This window comes from Taudactylus pleione, unplaced genomic scaffold, assembly GCF_031769625.1.
Source record: "Taudactylus pleione unplaced genomic scaffold, aTauple2 ptg000350l, whole genome shotgun sequence".
Lineage (NCBI taxonomy): Eukaryota > Metazoa > Chordata > Amphibia > Anura > Myobatrachidae > Taudactylus > Taudactylus pleione.
The window spans coordinates 905,114-925,866 of record NW_028284751.1 but is presented as its reverse complement, the minus strand read 5'-3'; the positions used below and the strand labels follow the sequence as shown (position 1 = coordinate 925,866).

Here is a 20,753-nt window from a genome sequence, read left to right as displayed (position 1 = left end):
CCGGCACAGGGAATGCCGCGCTTTAGAATACTGGCGTGAGGGTTAGGATACCGACCGACAGGTGTCTGTATCCTACCCGGCGGTATCCGAGCACCGGCATCCCGTACCCAACCTGTCAAATACTGAGAACACTCCTTCACTCAAATGGGATTGTAAGTAAATGCTAAACAACTTTGATAGGGTACTTGTTTGTAACAATCCCATCCAAGTGCAGAGGACAGTTTGAGGAAGGGGTATGAAACGCTAAAGTGTGCCATATACACAGCAAACAAAAAACAGAAGTGGATGTACCCCGTGACTGAGCAGCTATAACAAGGTAAGAAATAATTGCTACACACTCTCAGGTGACCCAGGAGGTCTGTATCAGTGAATGAGAGCAGACGAGTCACCGAACATTAGTGATTCACAGACTTTCCAGACAGGATATCCTAATACCAGAACGAGGCATTTCCATTCATGCGGGTCAGCAAGTCACCAATCTGACAGCTCTTGTCTAGGTAATGGCAACGGACTTCATTTGCATTTCATCAGTTATTATTAGAGGGTTATTTAATAACTCTGTATCAATGTGATATAATGTAACCACCAATAAGACATTAAAGTTCATGGATTTATTCCAATTATATCAATAAAATGCAACCTTTCGGGACCCCAGGTGTCAGTGCGTCACTGCCCAAGGACCAAAGAGGAAAACGTTAGAGCAGGATGTACAGGACATCTCACGTAGCTTTGGCCAGTTGGGATAATGTGTGTGCGCCACTGACATGCCGCTGTGTGCCCATCGATTTTCTGTAGCATTGACCTAGTAGCCGATAGGAACCTAGAGTCCTCTAAACTAGCAAGGGTTATACACGTCCACTCAGGCAGGAAATCACACTAGCCTACTCTTCTGGAAGTTGCGGGAGGCTCCCGATATTTCGGGTAGTCCCCCACACCACCGGAAAACTAGGCAGATCTCCCGAATCCCGCCCACTTCTTAGAGTAGTTTGCAGGATGGGAAGATTATAGGTGGAATTTGCGGATCCATATGGAGGGGCGGGGCCAAAATTATTTGAATTGAGCATTTTAGCCCCGCCCCTTCCTCGCAGCCCTGCGAATTGAGCCATCTTGCCGGGACGAGGCCTAATGATGTAGGGAGCCCAGCCCTGCCCCCTGAAGCCATCAGCTGCATCTCCTCATCTTCGCGCCCACTTTAAAATAACGGAGGAGCCCAGGTAAAAAGATTTTAGTGTGCGCGGGTCAGTAAAACTTTAACAAGTAGCCAAGAATTCTGCCCATTATAATGGCATGCTTGCAGGGCAGAGGTTATTAACAATACTGTACATTATACAACGTGCTTTGGTTTATGAAGGAGCTGGGGTGTACAAACATGTGCAGTAGACAAGCCAATAGTTTAATCCGTTACATTACATTTTATTATTTTATTTAACTTGGGGAAAGTTATTATTTCAGCCTATAAATTCCCGTAGCATCACTGAGGCACGAGGCACACCTCTTAGCTATATAGTCTAACGGTGCTACTTTGTAACATTCCAGGACCAAACTTAAGCTGGTAACACACTACACGATGTCCGTCCCCAGCGGCGACACGATACATTGCGCCATCCATAAACACTGCACAATGCAGTGGACAGCGGCGGGATGTGTAGTTCCATGCTGCATCTATAGCAGATGGGACGAGGCGATGAACAATCCGCGGGCACATGCGATCGGGCGTACACACTATGCGATACGCACGATATATAGTTCCAAACCACGTCAGAACGATATATCGTTCAATGGATCGCGTAGTGTGTTCCCAGCTTTATACCTGTCCTGTTTATTACCATCTGGGAATGGTGCATTATATTATAATGAGCAGGTGTATACTACCCTATACGTGCATATTTTGTGTATATTTTAGTATGGGAGTAGTACAGCACTCAGCGCACTACCAGCCAATGTACAACCACTCACACCAAAAATCTAATTATCCCTGCAGCCAGCCTGTAATTATATATTAGCTGTTACAATATTATAATATTTATGAAATGTTAACGTGTTACGCGGCATTAAATATACTCAAATGCCACAATTTCAGAACTCACAACTTTGTCAGGACGCCCCAGCCAAGGCCTCACACACGTCACATGTCGTCCCCACTGCACATATGTGTTAGACATTTTTGGACGACGCACAGAAAACAATGGCCTCACTCATTCAGGAGAGTAGGGGAGGAGGGGAGTCGGGTCCCGGGTGGCTCTTGTTTTGACAGATGGGGGCTGCCAGAGCCTTCCCTGTAAGCCATCCGGTCCTGTATATATCAGCTACGTGGCCATTTACTATGTACACCTGGATCATAGCGATAGTCACCGAGCAGAATAACTTGCTGATTCCGGGAGAGGAAGCAACGTCCAGCTACCCGTGGGCATCTGCCCTTCTTCCGATACCCGGTCACTATAAACATGCAAGGCAGCTGGGGTATCGTGAGCCTCATTTATTATCACCCCCAGTTCCTGAACTTGCCAGTCCTTATATTAATAACTGGCAGAGAGTCACCCGTCTCTGTAACATCGCAGCACACCCTATTCCTACATGCATAGAATCCTGATATCCTCTATTAAAGCACAAGCTGCAATATTCATGATCTTCAGTTCAAAGACCAGCAGCTCTCACATCCCCAGTCATGTCCAATTAGAGGATACTAAAAATATGGGAATCACGTTTACTTCTGGGATTTTGCTTTGAAATTACAATTTACTTTTATTTTTTTTGAGCAGAGCTGCATTCAAATAATATTCCAGACATAGGGGCTGATTCAGAGACGGACCCTAATGCGATCGCAACTGCATTTCCGTACACAACACAGCTGCGATAATATGCTAATGTTAGCAAAGATCATCTGAGCATAAAGACGCCCAACTTCTGCCTTCTTACCTGCGTGCGACGACGCATACCTACGCCAACATCGGTAACATCGGCCATCTTACCCTTGCGGCAGGTCTGCCCAGCCGCAGCCTTGGGTGCTCTGCCGACACGCAGAGCTGCATATGCAATCGCAGTGGCTAATTTATGCACGCCCATGTAACGGCGTTCAAACAGACAGGCACGCTTGCATTTTTGTGACCACTCCCCCCCACCACCCCCAAATGCTGGCAGGCTGTTGTCCACTTTGCGATGGATTCCTTTGTGCGTCAGAAATTGCAATGTGATCGCTGCGCAGTGCAGCTTGTACGCATGCGCAATGGCAAACAATCGCTCGACTGCGTCCGTAATCACAATTGCATCTGCTGCTGAATGAGGTCCAGTGTTATCTCGTTTAGTTTAACTATTACAGGTAGAAGCATTAAGCCTTGGACAGAGATAAAGCAGTTGCTCTAAGCAACGAATACGGCCCTAGACTGTGCCCTAGACTGTGCCCTAGACTGTGCTAGACTTTCTCTCTCTCCTAGGGGGCGATTCAATCCAGAGTGGGGTGAATAGCGCTGGGAAGTTGGTCCCGGAGATATTCAATTCACCTCACAGTTTAATCTAAGTACAGTCCCTTAAGTCAGAGAATGCTGGCTCTGGAGACTTAATCTGGGTGTTTAGTCGCGAGAACCGGCATTCTCCGACTAAAGTGCTGGCTGCAAGACTGTTTAGTGCCGCGCTAACGGCCATACTCAATTAGTTTCGCACCCACGATAAAGTTTTGCCTGGCGGACTTTACGCCACCATCGCGTGTTTTGGACGCGGAAACTTATCGTGCGCGTCCCCGCTATTCGCCGTAATCAATTGCAAAACATGCGAAAACGGCAGCGGCGAATTCAGAAGTGGCGGAAAGTGCTATCAGAGTTAGGGAAACCAGCCTGAAACCCCCCCAAAAAGATGCACTAACATTGGGGATCAATGTAAAGATCCCCGAATAGCCCTAATAAAGCTATTTGGGGTACTTAAGTTGTTTCAATAGCTTCTTATTAGCGTCTTTGCACAAGTGGTGAAGAATGGCATTAAGCAGTATTTTGGGGTGAAAATAAGTAGTCCTGGTAATTTGGGGTACCTGACAATGGGTGCTAGCATATTTTTATGTCTCTAAAGTGAACTTTTAAAAAATGTCAAAAACGCACCTGTTGCAATCACCTGCAAACAAAAAAACACCTGACCCCTCCTTGCAGACCCCTAAGAAGTCTATTTCACTAGTTTTTATGCTTGTCCCCCCACTTTTTACTTTTTCAACCCCAAAATTAAAGTACTTTTTTGGGGGTGTTCTTAAGTTTTACCCCTGGGTGTTTGGACACAGTTGTCCTTTGGGGGGCTGTCTCAAGAGTTCCGAGTGGTTTACCCCTATTCTTAGGCGAATCTTTTCCCCTATTACATTGCATTGACTTTCCGCGTACACAAAAACATGCTGGAATTGAATTGGAGATAAGTTCTGACCACGCCGAAAAACCCGGTCCGCGATACTTTTCTGCGGAAAGCGGCTTTTCGCTTCTAATTGAATACGGCCCTAAGGATCATTTCAAAGACTGTGCTAAATAAATGACAGAGGCTGTTTTTTTTTTTCCATTCACAACGTCTCTAACTTTATCGCTCTCCTAGGGGGCCATTCAATCCGCAGCAGGGTGAATAGCGCTGGGAAGTTGGTCCCGGAGATATTCAATTCACCTCACAGTTTATTCTAACTACAGTCACTGAAGTCGGAGAATGCTGGTTCTTGAGACTTAGTCTGGGTGTTTAGTCACAAGAAATGGCATTCTCCGACAAAAGTGCTGGCTGCAAGGCTGTTTAGTGCCGCGCTAAGCCGGAAAACAGCCCCACTGGCACTTTATTCGGATTTCTCCTGGCACCTTCAGGAGGGTGTGTGCGAGGAGAAATCATTTAGTCGCCCTAATAGCGCGCTGAATTGAATAGCTCAGGGAGCTCACACCTGGCGCTATCAACAGCGCACTGAGGTCCTGATTCAGAGCCGAACGCTCTGACAGAGCGCTCGCTCTGAATCAGGGCCGGCCCTCTTACTTTTTGGAGCGGCCTCCTGGCCGCTCGCATAGCTGTTGGTGACCACCCACAGCTATAGCGAGCGGCCAAAATGATGGTCGCGATGGTCAAGACCATCGCAACCATCGGGCTTGCGTCGAGACCCTAAAGGTAGGGTCTCGCTTCCGCAAGCCCTGGAGTGCTTTTGGCTCTATCAGAGCCAAAAGCACTCCCACTGACATCACTAGTGATGTCAGTGGGGCCGGCCCCAGACGGTAGGCGTTCCCATGGGAACGCCTCCGTCTGGGCAACCACGGCCCCGGCATGCCCACCAAGGGGGCATGCTGTCAATCACCATCGACAGCAATTCCCCTTTGGTGAGAGACCCATAACGACGGCTTGGGCACTTCGGCAACATAGACCCGCTTGCGAGCGCTCAGCGATCGCGAGCGGGTCTGAATCAGGCCCTGAATTCAAATCGGCCCCCAAGGCTTCATACATGTCCCCCTGTAATGTAACTACAACGCATAAATGTATTCCAGTAATTTAGATAGCGGAGTCTTTAAAGTATTAATTAGAATGTTAAGGAACAGTATACTTCCCTCTTTGAGCATACAGACATAATGCTCTGTAACAAGATGGTGATGTCATCTTGCTCATTTGCTAATATTACCAGACCGTCATGTATCAACTTATTATTCTTCAAATAGAAAGTTAAGTACCTTTTAAGCATGCATCCTACAAATAATTATCTCATTTCAATATCTCTCAAGAAGTTACAAAATATGGCTGCTAGGTAAACAGACATGGTGTCACAGCTCTCAGTTTTTCAGGTGACAGCAAAGGGGTAGAAGGAGGGGGAGGATATTATAGTATCACAGGGCACACAGAGCTCAGAGCAGGGTTCCAAGGCCTCTCTGCTCACTACATCATGGGCATGAGGTTGCCATGGTAGTCTATGACACGGTTCAGAATTATAAATCATTAACAGCAGCAAGAAGAGACAAACCAAGTTAGTATGGCAAATACCAACATTCCACATAAAGCCTGCCACAGTGGTGTAGGTTACCTTTCTCCGATACAATCATGACAACCTGAGACACAGTGGCAGGAGTAAGCACAGTGGTCACTAAGGGCCTGATTCAGAGCCGGTCGCTATTTGCGCTCGCTCGTCCAGAAAATAGGGGTGGCTATTCAAATGAACCGTTCGCTGTTTGCGGTCTGTTCACGCCTCTAGGTCTGAACGAGCGAACAAAACTTGCGGTCGTTTTTTGGGAAACTACGCCCCCTGTCCGCTCGCATCCTACGTCATGTCCGCTTTTTATTAGATTAATCGAGTACATCGAACAGGGTATGAACTGCTCGCTATTCTTGTGGTTGGTTTTTGCTACCACAATTTTGCGAGCAGTTCTGGCTATAAAATAACCCAGTAATGTAGTCAATGACGCTGCTGTATTAATTATGCACACCCATAAAACGCCCGTTTTGACCTTTAAGCACGCCTGCGATCGGATCTCCACTCCCCGTTTTCAAGCACCTTCCCCTGTTACCACCCACATACGCCTCATCCTGTCACTCAAATTAGCAGGCATTCGCTATTTTGCGAGCACATGAATTTCGGCCGCACTGACTGGTTCGCGCATGCGTATAACGATCCGTACACATGCGCAGTTGGGCAAACATCGCTCGGAGCGAATGAGCTGCCACTTACGAGTGGCTCTGAATCAGGCCCTAAGTTCCCTGCTGCCTTTCTATAAATGTAATTCGTGTTTCCGTGGCTGACGGACCGAGAGCCACAAGCGAGGCCATTTTATTACTGCACCAGAGTTCCAGTACAGGAATTTATTCACAGAGACGTATATGGAATATTTTCCACAGCCACATGGTACAGAGCACACAATGCCTGGCACAGACGGCTGCTACATTTGATAGAAACATGACCACCTTTCCATCACTTGACATATTATGTGTAATTGCATTTTACTGGTCTGCAGGAAAAAAAATACTATGTAGGCGGCGATTACGTGTGAAAAAAGGCTTTTAAAGTATTAAGCATAGTCCATGAAACACGAGCGTCTAATATCTGCACAGAGACGCTGCATCACGCACAGAGCGGAGAGGATCTTTTGCAGATGGCGTTGGGAAGGATTTGACGCATTGTTACTAGCGATTTGTTTATACAGATTATTCCGTGAAGTGGGACTTGGCTTTATAACCTTGCTGATGGCTATTCTGTATAACTGCGGCTCTTTGCCGTGTGGCTACAGACAGTTATGCTCCTATTTAACATGAGTTATGCCAAACGGATTAACATCAGCTGCAACAGATAGGAATAAAGCCTGGCAAATGATTACAGAGAACTATCATCTCACGATACACAGACACAGGTGGGGCCGTTCTGTCTCCCTTCACCTGCTATTTCCTTTGTCTACTGTTGACGTGTTCGGGTCCAAGACCAGGGGACATTTTACTAAAATGATAAATAAGCCCCTCAAAGTGAAAAATTTAGTTTTAAAAATTACAGAACACAACGCGGGGACAAGACCAGAACAAATCATTCCTCCTAAGCAGTTTTTAGGCATTTTACAGATACAACGTGTCTTCATACACCTAGCCTCAATACGCCTTGTACCACCAGGTCACGTGCTACAATGCTAGTGTTGGGCGTTTTTTTTTTTTTTGCTGGAAATGTGTCCAAGTCTCAACGTGATGCGACTAGGACGCACCAGCAGATTGTGCTGATTAATGTGACACTTGTATATCGGCGTGCGACTTAGTCTGTATATGGGAGACTGCGCTGATTAATGTGATATGTGACACTTGTGTATCGGCGTGCGACTGAGTCTGTATATGGGAGACTGCGCTGATTAATGTGATATGTGACACTTGTGTATCGGCGTGCGACTGAGTCTGTATATGGGAGACTGCGCTGATTAATGTGACATGTGACACTTGTGTATCGGCGTGCGACTGAGTCTGTATATGAAACACAACGAAACTTGGAATGAAAAAAAGCTGCGACCGCTACATTGTAGCACTTGGTAAACAGATTCAGGGACTCAATCGCACAGATATATACAAGAGTCGCATATGACATGAATCAGTACAGTCTGCTGGTGCGTCAGAGTCGCATCACATTGCGATTTAGATACATTTTTACGACAAAAGATGCAAAAAAGGCCCTACAGCGCTAGCAGAGTCTCACAGTACTTGACGCGCCGAGAGCGGCTTTTTAGCGCGACTGCAGCAAAGATGTGTAAGGGCACAACTGTAGGTGTGAACGTGCCCTTCAGTTTCAGGTATTCAGGAATACCGAGGGGAAGATGTATCAAACCTTGGAGAGAGATAAAGAACTAACCAATCAGCATGTTTGAAAATTGACAGTTATACACTGATTGGTTGGTACTTTATCTCGCTTTAAGATTTTATACATATTCCCCAAAGTGGAGAAGTGGCCCAAACTAGTGACCAATCAGCTTCTGTAATTCATCTAGCAAAGCCTGCAAAATGCCAGAAGCTGATTGGTTGTTATGGACGACTTCACTCAAAGATTTGACGCATCTCCCCCTGAATCTCCGACAGTATTCTGAAAACTCACAATGGACTGTTCGGTATACAAGACACTACTGTATTTATGGTTGATGCCCTACATAAATAGATGCCAAACAGGAATCTCCTATTTAATTCAAAAGTATTTTGAGCATATTGCATCACACTAATTAAATAAACAAATTATACAAACTCGGCACTCACCTACTTATTATTAAAACTATAATTCATTTAATTTCAGGGAATGTTAGCTGATTGCAATCATTTGTCCAGCTGACCAACCACGTCACGGTCTCCCCTCTATGGTCAGTCCCTACACTGACACCCGAAAATATGAGGATTGCTCTGCCCCATTTGGCACCAGCTATTACACAGATTTTAAATACAAATTATGCTTCCTCCATGGCTTCAGGCAGGGGTGCCGAGAGGGGGGGAAAGGGGGGGGCGGGTAGAAATGACCCAGGCCTGGGCTTGCTGGAGGGGCCCGGGTCCGGCACCGCTCTCCCCCCCTTACATCACAGCAGCACAGCACACACTGCCGTGTGCTGGGCTGCATTGGGAGACTGCTCGCGGCTACTAAGAAGCAGTCACAGTAGTCTCCTATGCCTGTGGGGGTAGCGATCAAGCTGATTGCGCCCCCCCTAGTTATGCGCTGGGCTGAGGGGGCTTACCGCGCCCCTCTCGCCAGCGAAGCGGCGCTGCAAACTTTTTTTGGGGGGAGCATCTTACCTAAGGCGACGTGACCACGCCTCCCACATTTAGGCCACGCCCCCTTATTTACCGAGGCGAACCGCACCCAAGCGTATTAATTTTGCAAGCTCAGCATCCCCTGCCTGGAAACTGTAATGGCGAGACCTCTGTAAGTGAGCGCTGCCGTTTTCCATGTCCTGAGCGCGCACCTGCCAACAATTTTTTAGGGAGATGGCCCCCAATGCAGCTGGCCAATAATGAAAACGATTTTCTCTGAATTTATGTTCATCTTCTTCATCTACGATATATTACAAGAGAATGAGCTCAATGCAGTGATGCAAATAAAATGGGCGTACGTGGCACCAGGGAAGCGCACATGGTGGAAATGCGTAGGTTTGCTGGTATGCAGCTTGTGGTGCAGCCGCCTGAAAGGTATCTATTTATCAGTGCTGCAGTGGGGAGCATTATGTATATAGCACTGCCTATCACAGAAATACCAAGTGCAGCAACGTAGGTATTTATTAATCCGGGGTTCTATCGCAGCTGGTGAAGGGCTCTTCTAAAATGATCATGCGTATAGGCACTTCTCTGTCTGGTGACGTGGGTCACCCATTGCCGGGTATAGGTAATATTTTCCGCTGCTAGACAAGCTGTGCAGACATGCTGTCCCCACAGCAGGCAAGATGCACCTACCCTATATTAGATGCAGAATGTACGTCTCCAAACAGGCGTATTTGTGCTTCAGTCAAGCTCTGCAAAACAATAATGTTAAAAGTCATCTGCTCCAGCGTACATTGGGTCTCATTCAGACCCGCTCGCAAGCGGGTCGATGTTGAGGCCCTGCGCCGTGGCCGCACGGCGCGTGCGCAAGCCCCGGAGCGAGAAAGAAATTCTCACGCTCCGGGGCTCAATACAAAAGGGGCGGCTGTCGATGGTGATCGACAGCTCGCACCGTTTTGTAGGCGGGGTGGGGGGGTGGCCCCACTGACATCACTCGTGATGTCAGTGGTGAGCTTCCGGCTCTATTAGAGCCGAAAGCTCACTGGGGCTTGCGGCAGACGAGACCCTACCACAAGGGTCTCGTCGCAAGCCGCGATGGTCTTGACCATCGCGACCATCACCCTGGTCGCTCGCTAAAGCTGTGAGTGGTCACCCACAGCTTAGCGAGCAGCCAGGAGGCTGTCTCATTTTAGAGATGCGGCCGCCCTCATTCAGAGGGAGCACTCGCATTTTGCAAGCGGCTATGAATGAGGTCCTTTGTGCTCACAAACCCTTATTAGCACCTACTGTATAGATGTGGGAGAGACTTTCATAAAAATTGTAACAGCACTCGTCAGTGTACAATAAGAAACTCTTAATCAATGCTAGAACTAATGAATTATTGCTCTTTTGACATTCAGGAAAAGGCCAGAACATGCACTTTAGTCCCCTTTTTTTTTTTCTTGTTAACATATGAAAATATTTTCTGATTTTCAGGTTTAGTCCCACTTTATTTATTACGTATTTACAAAGCAGCAAAATATTGCAGCGTGCTGTATAATACTTAGAGGCTGTAGTATAAACAAGTCACAAAACGACAGCAAACACTGACAGCAGAGGCCCTGGAGCTTACAATCTGAAGGATGAGGGGACGTGCCAGCCACAAGGTGTGAGGGAAAAGGACAACATTCACAGAAGAACCGAAAATGAGAAACATTTTAGTCAGTTTTGTTTTAATACTGTACTTAAATCTTTATATTATAAAGTGTCACAGGGCCAGGGATTTATATAAATGACAGCAGGAAATAAAAAACGTGGCAAGCCTCACAGCTACCCCAAATGGGGACCTTGAAAGAGGCGTGGCTTATATGGCAAGTATGCGGAGCTTTAACAAAGCCTTGTTTTGGGGCATGCCGGGGATGAGGCTAATTAAGTCCCGATTCCGCAGGTATACATTTTCTGGAGGTATGCATAAAGGACTGGCATGGTCGGATCATTGCTCCACACACAGCCACGTCTAAGCCTTCTGTGCCAGACCCAGTTAGTCACGGTTATTGCGAGCTGCCCCCTCCCAACCGTCTGGCTTCCCACACAAGTGGAACATCTGCTGGACACACCCGGCCTCCAGTCCTCGAGGTCCAGTGCCAGAACGAGCAGCTAGAGAACCAACCCATATTACATAACTAGTGTTCTTGTATCTGATCCCATCATCCAAGAAACAACAAAAGAATTCCTGATTTGAATTCGAGTTGGTGCTCATAACAAAAAAAAAGTAAAAATAAAAAAGCGCGATCAGACAGACCGTTATCATTCATCTCCGCAAGTCATCAGATACTGGCACTGAGAGGTAATTGGTGATGAAGAACTAAGTGAATACTCGGCTTTTTCAAAGGAAATTAAATGAAATGTGGGAAACGGAATTGGTATGAAATACCGCCGGCCGCATGGCGGTTCGATTCCCGTCAGCGGCAGCCCGACAGGAGCAGAGTGTGACGCAGCGGAACCCCGACAGCGCTGGAAATCCCGATCGTGGATAGGTGAGTATTTACTAACCTAACCCCCTTAACCCTAACCCTCCTTAGGGGTGCCTAATCCTAACTTCCCCCCAAGTGCCTAACCCTAATCCCCCCTCTAAGTGCCTAACCCTAACCACCCCCTTCCCCTTTGCCTAAACCTAAGTCCCCCGGGGGGGTGCCTAACCCTAAGTCCCCCCCGGGGGTGCCTAACTCTAACCCTCCCTCCCCCTAGCCTAACCCTAACCCTCCCGGGGGGGTGCCTAACCCTAAATCCCCCCCGGGAGCCCTAAACCTAACCCTCCCCCCCCCCCGCGGCTGTCCGCTCGCGGTGCCCGGCGTCGGGGAAATGCGGGCGTCTACATCTAGACACCCGGCATTTCACCCTTGCCGGGAAATGGCAGTTGGAAAGCCGGCTGCCGGTATTTAGGCAGTCGGCTTCCCGATTGCCTCCCGTGGGATACAGAGGGGTGGGGAGCAGCCAAGAGAGCGTGGAAGATCCCCCCAATGCTACATACCCCCTAACATCACAGGTCTCAACGGCAAGACGGGGGGCATGGCAACTCCCCTAATAATGTATAATGGTGGGGTTTGTATGTTCTCCCAGACACTGCGTGGGTTTCCCCCAAGTACTTTGGCTTCCTCCCACACTCTGTCTTCTGACAAAGAATAACTTGTGTGTTTGTCTGTTTATGTGATAGGTAATATGATAGGGATCTATTTACTAAGCCTTGGATGGAGATAAGTAAATGTTTATAAAGTACCAGCCACTCAGCTCCTAACTGCCATGTCACAGGCTGTGTTTGAAAAATGGCAGTTAGGAGCTGGTTGACTGGTACTTTGTCTCCATGGCTTAGTAAATAGACCCCATAGATTGAAAGCTTCACTGGGGCAGGGACTGGTGTGAATGACTATTTTCTGTAAAGCACTACGGAATATATGTGTCTACAGTACATACATAACTGTTAATAAATATATAATATTAATAGAACTCAGCCTCAGCTGTCCATATTCAGGAAGATACAGAGTTAATATGGCACCTAGCTAGACTGGCAGCAGGTCCTTCCATACTTGGCTCCTGCCTGCCCCATTGATTCTGCTCTTGGAGATGGAGAATGTTTACAGATAACTGGTTCTAGGGATGGCCATCGACCATCGAGGATTCATAATCATCAATGGTTTATGGCCGATGTCAAATGATTTGCCATTGATGGGGGAGTACCAGATGGTTTCCCTCCATCGAGCATAACTGAATGTTTTTTTGTTTTTTATTTTACAAGGTGATGGGACATGGGGCATAGCTCCGCCCCCTGACAGCCATGAAGCTCCACCCCCCAGGTTCTGATTTGCCCACAGTCCAGTCAGTCAAAAAACAGGGATGACCATCGATGGTTATCCATTGCATAGTTGGTAGCCATCGATGGCTACTTACTATTTTGCCAGAACGGATAGCCATCCCTAACTGGTTCTAACTGGGAGGTGGGAGGCGCTACCGAAGAAGAAAGGAGTTGTCAAACAGTGACCCTTGTAATGTGTCAGTACTAATCTCTTTCCCACTACATTAGTGCAATACCTCAAACCATCCAACACTCCTGGGTTTCACAGCATAATGATTATTCGGGACTGCGGGATAGTCCTATTGTGGGCATGTCTGGACAAATCAGTGGCTTGGTCTAACTTATTCTTACTTCTATCAGGAATGTTGTGAGGTACAGCATGTGGTGTAAGCAGTTTCAATTAGCAACAACACTGAAGCACTGCGTTCTAATTTAGACCCGATCTTAGTGAATGGATAGGCTCCATCCTCATGAATAGTGGCTCATCTCACACTATAGACCGCAGAGTGCAGGTACGTACAGGGATCCTGAGTGTCACAGAGCAGACAGTTATGCTTCATATTCAGTTGTGCTGTAATCTATAAACAACCAATCAAAACAGTTGCTTTCATTAGCTTAGCATGTTTAACTGAAAGCAACGATTGGATAGGTGAATGATCTTAGGTTACAGCTAAGTGGTAAATTGAAGACATTATGTTATACTTGCTGACCAGGGTCGGATTAAGGGGGACGACAGGGGCGGTCGTCCCTGGGCTCCCCCACACAGGGTCAGAGCTCTGCAGCTGCGGCCATTCTACTGCATGCAGCAACACAGTCAGTGCTGCTGCATCAGCTTGGGGCAGGGTGGTAGTGTGCACGGCACATAAGTGCCGTTCGCACTACACAGCACAAACACACAGCCGCCGATGCCGGCAGCTGTGTGTTTGTTTTAGCAGCCGCTGAGAGTCAGTGAGACTCTCATCGGCTGCTGATCCCACTGCAGGAGCCTCTGTCTTCCGGCTCCCGCAGTGGCTGATGGGAGAGACGCCATGTGGTCTCTCCCATCATGCAGAGGGGGCCGGTCCGGGAGGATGCTGGACGGAGGAGCAGACGACGGAGCGGGGATTAAGGTGAGTGGAAGTTGTTGTTTTTTTTGTGTGTGTCTGGGGGGGGGGGGGAGGTACTAGGGGCACTGCAGGGGGTAGTACAAGGGTCACTGCTGGGGTGGTACTACTACTAGGGGCATTGCTGGGGGGGTACTACTACTAGGGGCGCCGCAGGGGGTACTACAAGGGGCACTGCTGGGGGGGGATTACTGGGGGGACTTCTAGGGGCACTGCTGGGGGGACTACTAGGGGCACTGCTGGGAGGACTACTAGGGCCACTGCTAAGGGGACTACTACTGGGGGACTGCACACTGGTGGGACCACTACTAGGGGACACAGCATAGAGTGGGATTACAACTAGGGGTACTCCTGGGGGGACTACTGTTGAGGGGGGACTGCTACTGGGGGCACTGCTGGGCTGGGCTCGACTGTGTGGCTTGAAGGGGCCCCCCGCTACTTAGTTGCCCTGGGGCCCCCACAAGCCTTAATCCGGCCCTGTTGCTGACTTTTCATGTCTCCTCTCCGCATACTTGCCTAGTCTCCCGGAAGGTGCGGAAGCCTTACGTTTTTCCCGGAGAGGAGAAACCAAAAGTGTGCAAGCCAGCCTCTCCAGGAGAAGCCCCGGAGAGGAGTTGCAGATGACCACTACTGGGCCGGGGCTAAACTCTTCACGTCATTAGGATCAAACTATGACCCGATTCTAGAAAAATCACATATTGGCTTTGCCCTTTCTGTACGGTAACGCGATTCACTTCATTAGGAAGCAGGCAGGATACAGGAGATCCACCCATTCTCCCGGGGGTCCGGGAGACATACTGGAAACATAGGGAGTCTCCTGGACTTACCCAGAGAGTAGGTAAGTATGCATTAGGGCTATCTGGCTTCAAAGCTATGTCCTGTCCTGAGAAAGCTCAATTTTTCACCAAACAATACCAAGTTATCCTCAGGAGTAATCAGCTATAGCTTGTGTCTTTGGCTTTCTTTCCATACAGGGGATTAGTGTTTTTTTTTCCATTAGACTGAACAATTTGAAATTTGGCACTTTGAAAAGGGACTAAAGGCAGATCCTATTTAATCCTAAAGTGACAACAGGGTACGGCCATCCTGCTCGGAGATCACAGTCCAAACTGGCCACCCACGTGATTTTGCAGGCTGGTGGTTGATCCGAACATCCAAAACTACTCCAGTGTCGCTGGTGGTTGGAATACAACCGCCGGCTAAGCCTGATTGCCAAGTTGTCAGGCCAATTGCAGCCGGCACGAGGCTCATATACATAACACATTTCCAGAGTGTTCTTTACATAGACAAGGATTTAATGCATTTATTTTGTATCTCCTCAAGTCTGATCTCAGAAAACAACGAGTACTGTCAGGATTTCATCACCAACCAACATTTACAGAGCTGTGAATAATCAGACAATATTATATTAATATATGGAAAGTATAAATCCCAATAGGGAGCTTGTTCCATTCCGCCGATTGCGGCAATCTGGAGACATGTCAGATTTAAAGAGTAAGCGTGAAAGTTTCTCTTATTTGTGATGTGTCAAGTAAAATGTTCCCAGGAAAGAAAAAGAAAAAAAAAAGTGCCAGCGCGGGGAGTTTACTGCACAGAGACATTAGTCTGGATTGAGCAGTGACAGACTTAAATGACTGTGCCCCGTGTTTAATGGGCTGCTCGGAAGACTGCAGCCAGAAAACAGCTCTCTCTATATCGCTGCTGAAGAGGTGAAATTAGCACTTTATATCACAGGCAACTTTCAGCCATCTGAACGGGATCTAATTTATAGAAGCTACTGATGCAAACAATGCACCTCCCCTACGCTGTAGGACCCTCCTGCCTGCTGCTCCCGGTATATATTACCATGTGCACGGATTTACCTGCAAGGCTCCACATGGCTGGGGTGGGATGTCCACAGCAATGGCATGTTACCAAGGCAACGTAATGGTGAAGGATAGGATGTCCCAGTTATCTAATGCTTGGGGATAGTCACGTTATTCTTTCCTCGACTTTGATCTGATGGCCAGTTCTACCATTAATATACAGAAGAAGAAGAACTGAGCATTTGTACTGGCTACAACAGGGGTGCAACATACAAGCCAATCTCTAAATACAATTTCTGGTGACACTTTGATATTTGGCAGATTGAAATATATATACAGACATAGGATATTACACCATTTCCCCCATCATCTGTACAATGGACATGTTCATAATAAAATTAAATTACAATCTATACAGACATAGGACACTACACCCCCCAACATGTCCTGACCACTGTACATGACCATAATACACATCTATTACACTGTATACAGACATAGGACACTACACCCCTAACGTGACCTGACCACTGTACATGAGCATAATACACATCTATTACACTGTATACAGACATAGGACACTACACCACCAACGTGACCTGACCACTGTACATGAGCATAATACACATCTATTACACTGTATACAGACATAGGACACTACACCCCCAACATGACCTGACCACTGTACATGACCATAATACACATCTATTACACTGTATACAGACATAGGACACTCCACCCCCAACATGACCTGACCACTGTACATGACCATAATACACATCTATTACACTGTATACAGACATAGGACACTCCACCCCCAACATGACCTGACCACTGTACATGAGCATAATACACATCTATTACACTGTATACAGACATAGGACACTACACCCCCAACGTGACCTGACTACTGTACATGAGCATAATACACACCTATCACACTGTATACAGACATAGGACACTACACCCCCAACGTGACCTGACCACTGTACATGAGCATAATACACACCTATCACACTGTATACAGACATAGGACACTACACCCCCAACGTGACCTGACCACTGTACATGAGCATAATACACATCTATTACACTGTATACAGACATAGGACACTACACCCCCAACGTGACCTGACCACTGTACATGAGCATAATACACATCTATTACACTGTATACAGACATAGGACACTACACCCCCAACGTGACCTGACCACTGTACATGAGCATAATACACATCTATTACACTGTATACAGACATAGGACACTACACCCCCAACGTGACCTGACCACTGTACATGAGCATAATACACATCTATTACACTGTATACAGACATAGGACACTACACCCCCAACATGTCCTGACCACTGTACATGACCATAATACACATCTATTACACTGTATACAGACATAGGACACTACACCCCCAACATGAATACAGACATAGGACACTACACCCCCAACATGACCTGACCACTGTACATGAGCATAATACACATCTATTACACTGTATACAGACATAGGACACTACACCCCCAACATGACCTGACCACTGTACATGAGCATAATACACATCTATTACACTGTATACAGACATAGGACACTACACCCCCAACATGTCCTGACCACTGTACATGAGCATAATACACATCTATTACACTGTATACAGACATAGGACACTACACCCCCAACATGTCCTGACCACTGTACATGACCATAATACACATCTATTACACTGTATACAGACATAGGGCACTACACCCCCAACATGTCCTGACCACTGTACATGTCCATAATACACATATATTACACTGTATACAGATTTATAGGACACTACACCCCCAACATGTTCTGGCCACTGTACATGACCATAATACACATCTATTACACTGTATACAGACATAGGACACTACACCCCCAACATGACCTGACCACTGTACATGACCATAAAACACATCTGTTACACTATATGCAGACATAGGACACTACACCCCCCAACATGACCTGACCACTGTACATGACCATAATACCCATCTATTACACTGTATACAGACATAGGACACTACACCCCCCAACATGACCTAACCACTGTACATGATCATAATACACCTCTATTACACTGTATACAGACATACATTGCATCCAGAAAGTATTCACAACGCTTCACTTTTTCCACATTTTATTATGTTACAGCCTTATTCCAAAATGTAATAAATTCATTTTTGTCATCAAAATTCTACACACAATACCCCATAATGACAACGCGTAAAAATTTTTTTGCAAATTTAATTAAAAAGAACACAAAGAAATCACATGTACATAAGTATTCAAGGCCTTTGCCATGAAGCTCAAAATTGAGCTCAGGTGCATCCTGTTTCCACTGATCATCCTTTAGATGTTCCTACAGCTTAATATGAGTCCACCTGTGGTAAATTCAGTTGATTGGACATGCTTCTGAAAGGCATACACCTGTCTATATAAGGTCCCACACTTGACAGTGATTGTCAGAGCACAAACCAAGCACAAACACCAGTCAGAATCCCGGCGCCAGCATCCCGATGGTAGGTATTGCGGTTAGGGGGAGGGATAGGGTGCAGGGAGGTAGTGTTAAAAGTAAGGTTAGGATACCTGCCGACAAGTGTCAGTATCCTAACTCTGTTGGAATGCCGGCGTCAGAATTCTGACCGCCAGGATCCAGAGCACCGGCATCCTGTACTCAACCTGGACACTACCTCCAACACGAACCGACCAATGGACCTGATCATGATCATAATATCCCTATCGGCTGAAGTCCGCCTACATTTCTACACCAAGTGAATAGAGGAAAAACATATCTACAATAAAGACACTAAGACATACTTGAAGGTAAAATGGACAGCTTTATTTAAATTATATATGTTTTAAAACTAGTTGGTTCAGAGTGCACCACACAAGATGCTTACTTTTTTTCTTCTTTCTTCTGTTGAAATCTATTGTCTATGACTTATAGCATCATGGTAGCACCCTCATAAAAATAAAATATAAATTAGAGGTAATAAGATATCTATAGATAACAAGTTGAATATTGAGGTTTGAACCTATGGTATATATAAAATATACCTGGTCCTCAGGACACTGGTGCGGGATTTATTCTTTATAAGCTTTATTTAAATGTTTATTGAAAGGAGGGAAAAAAGTATGGTGCCCTATCTTGCTCAAATAATTAAATAAGAAGGTGTAGAAGGGAGCTAACTGCCCATAATCAACAACTCAAGGCTTACATGTGGGCCAACTGCCAGCCCACTGCCAAAACTACTGGCTTAAATGGGAGCCAATTGCCAGCCCATCACAAACAACTCAAGGCTCAAGGTTTAGATAGAGTGTACTAGAAATAAGACAGAATGTTTAGATAAGTCAACTACCAGCCCTTCGCAAAACAACTCAAGGCTTAGATGGGCGCCAACTGCCAGCCCGTCACCAACAACTCAATATGTCCAAACTCTCCTGCCAAGGACACATAAAAAGGCCCACAGTGGTGTCGCTGACCCCAGTAGGATAGAATCAGCCTAAACCTGTGTACTGGCGGGGAGAGTACCTCAAGACCTACAGCAAGATAATCACTGTTACCGTTCTTTCCAGCAGAACAATAAATCAGAATCACAATAAGCAGGTGGGGTGGTGGGAACTTCTAAAGAGGCAACAGACCTCCCAACCAGGAAATCACTTTTATAACCAGCAACTCAGCCCCAACCCCCACCCTTCACTGTAATATGATTACAATTTCACCATAAAAAAAGGGAAAAATCCTTGCTGCTAAATGTATTCTGACCTAGAAGTTGATATTCCCACATGCATATAAAATGCCTTCTCTCTTATTTCTAGTACACTCTATATAAATATAGGACACTACAACCTCTAACATGACCCGACCACTTGAAATGACCATATTACAATTCTAATTGGCTTAAACTAAACATCCCTTTAAAAAAACAAAACAAAACATTTTAACGTGCAAAAAAAAAAAACAGCGTAAAAGCAAATACTGGAGATTTGTACCAACCAAGCAATCAAAATAAGAAGTTGTACTGGGCCATTAGCCAATATTAAAAAGGGGATTTCCATCCAAATTGTTTGGTATTAACATTTTTTGATGAAGGAATGGAAGTGAATAAGAAAGCTATTTTTACTGTTTGGTTTTCGGCAGCTTTCCTTGTGGCTCGCCCTGTCATGTCAAAATACGCAGAAATCTACATGTTACCCAGGCACAAGCTGGGGGGTGAGCTGCAGGAAGACAACACTATAGCAATTCACAACACTCCTTACGCTGGCTTCAATGAGTCACTAAGCATGCAGAATACAATAAAGAAAATATATATTTTATATAAAATTCATTGGTCTGTTTGTTTGTCCACTTATGTATTCGGACACCCCTGTACCGATTGGGATGAAACTAAGCAAGGTGGTTCGGTTGGACCCTGGACAGGTTTTAGAGGGGTTAGGATCCCGGTCGGACCTCCCGTTGGTGTGTGTTGGGCAGAACTTTGACCCGGGGATCCTGTTCTGATTTTTCTACTGGATGGTTTTGGACAAAAACTTCACAGAGTGGTAACATTGAATCCCAGAAGGCATACTAGGGGGTTATGGTCCAGGTCGGACCTCCCGTTGGTGTACTTTGGGCAGAACTTTGACCTGGGAGCCTGTTCTGGGCCTTCCACTGTAAGGATTTGGATGAAAACTTTACTGATGGGTGGTAATTGGTCTGGGATGACTAATGGAGTGGCTGGGGTCCCGGTCGGACCTCACGGCGGAGTGCTCCGGGAAGATCTTTGAACCGGGAAGCCGGTTCTGGGTCTTACACTGGATGGAT

At 46.4% G+C, this 20,753-nt stretch overlaps 1 protein-coding gene across 3 annotated transcripts in view; it reads right to left on the bottom strand.

The window, feature by feature from the left end:
- The window catches only part of FRMD6 (FERM domain containing 6), a 209,875-nt gene that overhangs the window by 27,274 nt on the left and 161,848 nt on the right, over nt 1-20,753 (bottom strand). The window lies entirely within an intron of this gene.